This window comes from Pelophylax lessonae (genome assembly GCF_965119305.1).
Source record: "Pelophylax lessonae genome assembly, chromosome: 5".
Taxonomy (NCBI): domain Eukaryota; kingdom Metazoa; phylum Chordata; class Amphibia; order Anura; family Ranidae; genus Pelophylax; species Pelophylax lessonae.
The window spans coordinates 547434964-547439963 of record NC_138772.1 but is presented as its reverse complement, the minus strand read 5'-3'; the positions used below and the strand labels follow the sequence as shown (position 1 = coordinate 547439963).

At 46.9% G+C, this 5000-nt stretch overlaps 1 protein-coding gene across 1 annotated transcript in view; it reads left to right on the top strand.

The window, feature by feature from the left end:
• Positions 1 to 5000, top strand: part of LRRC24 (leucine rich repeat containing 24) — a 192447-nt gene that overhangs the window by 57151 nt on the left and 130296 nt on the right. The window lies entirely within an intron of this gene.

Genomic DNA, 5000 nt, shown 5'->3' with positions numbered 1-5000 from the left:
AGACACAGTTTATACCAGTGGTCCTCAACTCCGGTCCTCAGGGCCAACTAATGGCACTTTTCCACTGCAAGTACCGGCTAGTACCGGCTCGGCTCTACTCGGCCCTGCTTGGCCCGGTTTGCTTTTCCACTGCGGTACCGCATGGTATAGTGTCGGAACGGTTCGGTACGGTACGGTATAGGTTTGCTTTTCCACTAAAGTAGTACTAAAGTTAAGTGGGTGGGATAACAACGGGGTGGGTGTGATTCTCTGACCAATCAGTGGCTAGTAGTGACTGCATGCAAAGGATTGTGGGATATGGTACCAGTTTGGTACCTGTTGGAACCACAATCGAGTAGGTACTGTTTTTTCAGAGCCGTACCGTACCGTACCGTACCGTTCGGTTCCATGCAGTGGAAAAGCAAACCTATACCGTACCGTACCGAACCGTTCCGACCCTATACCATGCGGTACCGCAGGTGGAAAAGCACAAAAGCGTGCGAGCCGGTACGGTTCTATGCAGTGGAAAAGCGCCATAACAGGCCAGGTTTGCAAGATAACTAAATTACATCACAGGTGATCTCATTTGCTGCTTAGTGATTGCAGTATTCTAGTCTGCATCTCCCCAAGGTAATACTTAAAAATCTGGCCTGTTAGTGGGCCCCGAGGACTGGAGTTGAGGACCACTAGTTTATACCATCAATGCTGGGTAGAGCAAATTTTCCCTGGCCAGCCCAGACCAAGCTGTCCAGCTCTCCCCAACAACCCCCCCCCCCCCCCCGCTGGGAACCCGGATTCAGCTGGTGAGTAGAGAGTACCCGGAGCAAGGGTTCAGCCTGCAATGGTCAGGAGGACAGGAAGAGGGAGAGTGAGAGGGGGCCGAGTCATTGCCCCATGGGCCTCTGGTTTCTATTTGCCCCCTGGGCTGAAAGTTGCCAGTCTGCCCCGATCCTTTTGTTGGTAATGACCACTTCAAGACACCTCCTGTATGGAGAAACTAGACTCATGCATTGCTCAGGTGTGATTTTGGCCCAGTCTTCAAATCTTGAAGGTTCCGTGGGCCTCTTCTATGGCAACTCTCGGCCCAGGAGGCAAGTACAAACCAGAGGCCCATTGTGCAGCGACTCAGCCCTCCTCCCACTCTCCCTCTTCCCATCCTCCTCCTGACCCCCATTCCGGGCTGAAGCTCCACTCCAGGTACTCTCTACTCAATGGCTGAACTCCGGACTGGTCAGGGGAGGAGAGTCTCCAGTGGGGCATGGAACCGACCTCTGCTCAGACACCGCTTACACCATCCATGCTGGGAGAGGGAGGCCTGCACTCTGTCCTTGCCTTTAACCTGCACTTAGTAGGTCAGTGGCAGAGACTTTTTACTTCTCTTCATCCTTTAGGCATGTCTGTGGCAGAAGCGGTGCAGCCTTTTTACAGGACATCAGAGCGGCCCAGGGGGCAATTGCCCCCTGCCCCAGTCCTCCCCTGCAAAGGATTTTGTACCAAGTATTAAATACATTTCAGTTAGAGTGTTCAATACTTTTTCCCAGTGTCATTCCATTTTATTGCACATAACTCAATTTCTGAACTTATTTGTTTTGGTGTCTTTGTATGAATGACTTCATGGGTTGTTACCGACGTGGTGAAAATTTCATGTCAATAGCACCTTTAGAAATATATTTAAGTTGGTCTAAACAGGTTTCTTCTCAGATCTGTTCTCCATTATTCTAGTACAGATGGACTCCGAACTTATTTTGTGATCTTTTGTCAGTTTGTATTATTTTTTTTTGTACTATTTTGTAACAACAGGTAACAAACTCCAGCGCACCGAGCGGTGACCCAGATTCCTGATCTCATTACCACAATGGGATGCCGGCGCGCTGTTTATCAGCCAGAAAAGGCTTTTCATGCTGAGTGTGTTCATCGAGGTGTCCTTGTTCTGGGGCCCTCCCTCCCTCCTTCTCCATAGAGGTCCCCGATTTTTGAGTCTGATGTATAATTTTAAAGAAACATTTGCAAGATTTATTTTGTCGTTTTGTATTTTTTGTAGTTTCCTTTTCTGCTGACATCGGCTTGTGCCGTGGTTTCGCTTATTATGGCGAGGGCCTTCGATTTTCTCATCTTGGGCTTCTGTGACCGCACACCACGTCTGTTAATGCATTAAAGTCACGGCTTTTTTTTTTTTTTCACTTGAATTTTATTAGAAATGATAAGAAAAGTAGAAAATTGCCGAGCCAAAGTTACTATGTGACAATGTGAACACATTTAACCACTTGCCACCCGCCGCCCGACTATATACGGCGGCGGTCAGCCCCTCCCAGGCAAAGTGACGTATCGGTACGTCACTAGCCTGTGAGCCAATAGCGGGCGAGCGCGTGCCCCCGGAGGCGCGCTCCCGCCCTGGCTCGTTCCCTAACAAGTCCGAGCGTGTGACCGGTGGACCCGATGTCCGCCCGGTCACTCGCGATCGTCCGCTGTGAAGGGAGAAAGGCAGGCGGCTAATGTAAACAAAGCCGCCTGTCATTCTTCCCTGTGTAAGAATGGAGATCACACGGTTCTGCTATGTAGGGCCATTGATCTCTGTTCTTACACTAGTAGCCACATCCAATCACAGTAAGAAACACGCCCCTAGGGACACACTTAACCCCTCCTTCCCCAATAAAGTTGACCCCTTCCCTGCCAGTGTCATTTTTACAGTAAACAGTGAATATGTATAGCACTGATTACTGTCCTAATGTCACTGGTACCCCCAAAAGTGTCAAAAATGTCAGTCAAGGGTCCGATCTGTCCGCCGCAATGTCGCAGTCCGCAAAAAAAAATCGCAGATCGCCGCCATTACTCATTAAAAAAACCAACAAAAATGACAAAAATCTTTCCCTTAGTAAACGCAAAAACTTTTGCGCAAAACAATCAAAATACGCTTATTGTGATTTTTTTTTTACCAAAAATATGTAGCAGAAAACAAATTGGCCAAAAATGTTAAAAAAATTTGATTTTTACATTTTTTGGGGGGGGAATTTCATATAAAAAAATGTGAAAATATTGTTATTTTTTCAAAATTGGCGCTCTTTTTTTTTGTTTATAGCACATGATCAAAAAATCGCACAGGTGATCAAATGCCACCAAAAGAAAGCTCTGTTTATGGGAAAAAAGGACGTCAAATTCATTTGGGTACAGCGTCGCATGACTTTGCAATAGTCCGTTAAAGTCACGCAGTGCCGAATCGCAAAATAGGCCCTGGTCAGGAAGGGGGTAAAATCTTCCGGGGCTTAAGTGGTTAAAGTCGCGGCTTTTTTTTTTTTCTTTCACTTGAATTTTATTAGAAACGATAAGAAAAGTAGAAAATTGCAGAGCCAAAGATACTATGTGACAATGTGAACACATTTAAAAGAAGTTTCCCTTTACAGATATTGAACATTAGGGCTCTTTCACACTTGTAGTCCGTCAAACGGACTCCGCTTTTCTCAGCGGGGGATCGATCCGCCGATCCCCTGCTGAGCAGGAGAATGACAGCTGTTCTCTGCGCTGTAGTGCCGGAGACACAGCTGTCAGTTTCCCATGCATCTCTATGGGGGAAATCGGATGGGAATGGACCGTCGGTCCGTTCTCATCCGATCCGATCCGCTGGACGGATGGAAAATAGGGTTTCCATCCGTCCAGATTTGACGGATCGGATCGGGTGTCAGCGGACATGTCTCCGCTGCCATCCGATGCCCCAAAGGGATGCATGGGGGGACCGTTCAGATCTGCCAAAAAAAAAAAAATGAACAGGCGGATCTGAACGGTCCGGCTGTGTGAAAGGGGCCTTAAACCACTTCTTGCCCCCTTAATGACCAGGCCCTATTTTACGATGCAGCACTGCGTTACTTTACTGACAATTGCGCAGTCGTGCGATGCTGTACCTAAATAAAATTGATGTCTTTTTTTTTTCCCACAAACAGAGCTTTCTTTTGGTGGTATTTGATCACCTGTGCGATTTTATTATTTTTTGCTCTATAAACAAAAAAGGAGCGAAAATTCAGAAAAAAAACAATATTTTTCACATTCTGCTATATAAAATTCTCAAAAAAAAAAAAATTAAAAATCAAAATTTTTTAACATTTTAGGCCAATTTGTTTTCTGCTACATATTTTTGTTAAAAAAAAAAAAAAAATTGCAATAAGTGTATTTTGATTGGTTTGCACAAAAGTTATCGCGTCTACAAACTACGGGAAAGATTTATGTCATTTTTATTGTTTTTTTTTTTTTACTAGTAATGGCGGTGATCTGCGTTTTTTTTTTTTTTTTTGCGGGACTGCGACATTGCGGCGGACAGATCGGACCCCTGACTGACATTTTGACACTTTTGGGGGGGACCAGTGACATTACTACAGTAATCAGTGCTAAAAATATGCACTGTCACTGTAATAATGACACTGGCAGGGAAGGGGTTAAACCTGTGGGTGATCAAGGGGTTAAATGTGAGCCTAGGGGATTGATTCTAACTGTATGGGGGCGGGGCTTGTGAAATGATCATAGAGACCTGTGATCCTATATAGAAGGATCACATGGGCTCTGTGATCATTCCAGGGAGAAGAACGGTCAGATGTGTTTACAACAGCTAACCGTTCTTCTCTCTCGGCAGGAAACGATCGCTGTCAGGTGGCAATCGGAGCTGCCTGTCCCGTGCATCGGAGTCCCCACTGCCGAGTGGGGGCGGGAGCGCGCCGCCAGCGGTGCCCCCTAGCTGCAGGCACGCAACCGACGTAGGTCTATGTCGGTTTGCGCAGGAGGGCCGCACTGCCGCAGTAAAAAGGCGGCGGGTGATTGGGAACAGGTTAAACAATGATATAGAAGCGAGAATGCGGGGGAACACAGTTCTGGCACCTCCAGCACTGAATGGAGTCCTGGGGTGTGCTAGAGGGTCCACTGATGCTGGCTGCTGGGGGATCTATTGCTGTGGGGGGTCTGTTGTTGCTTTGTGAGGTCTGTTGTTACTGACAGGGGATATTATTGTTGCTGGGGAGGGGTGGGTCTTATGTTGTTAAGGG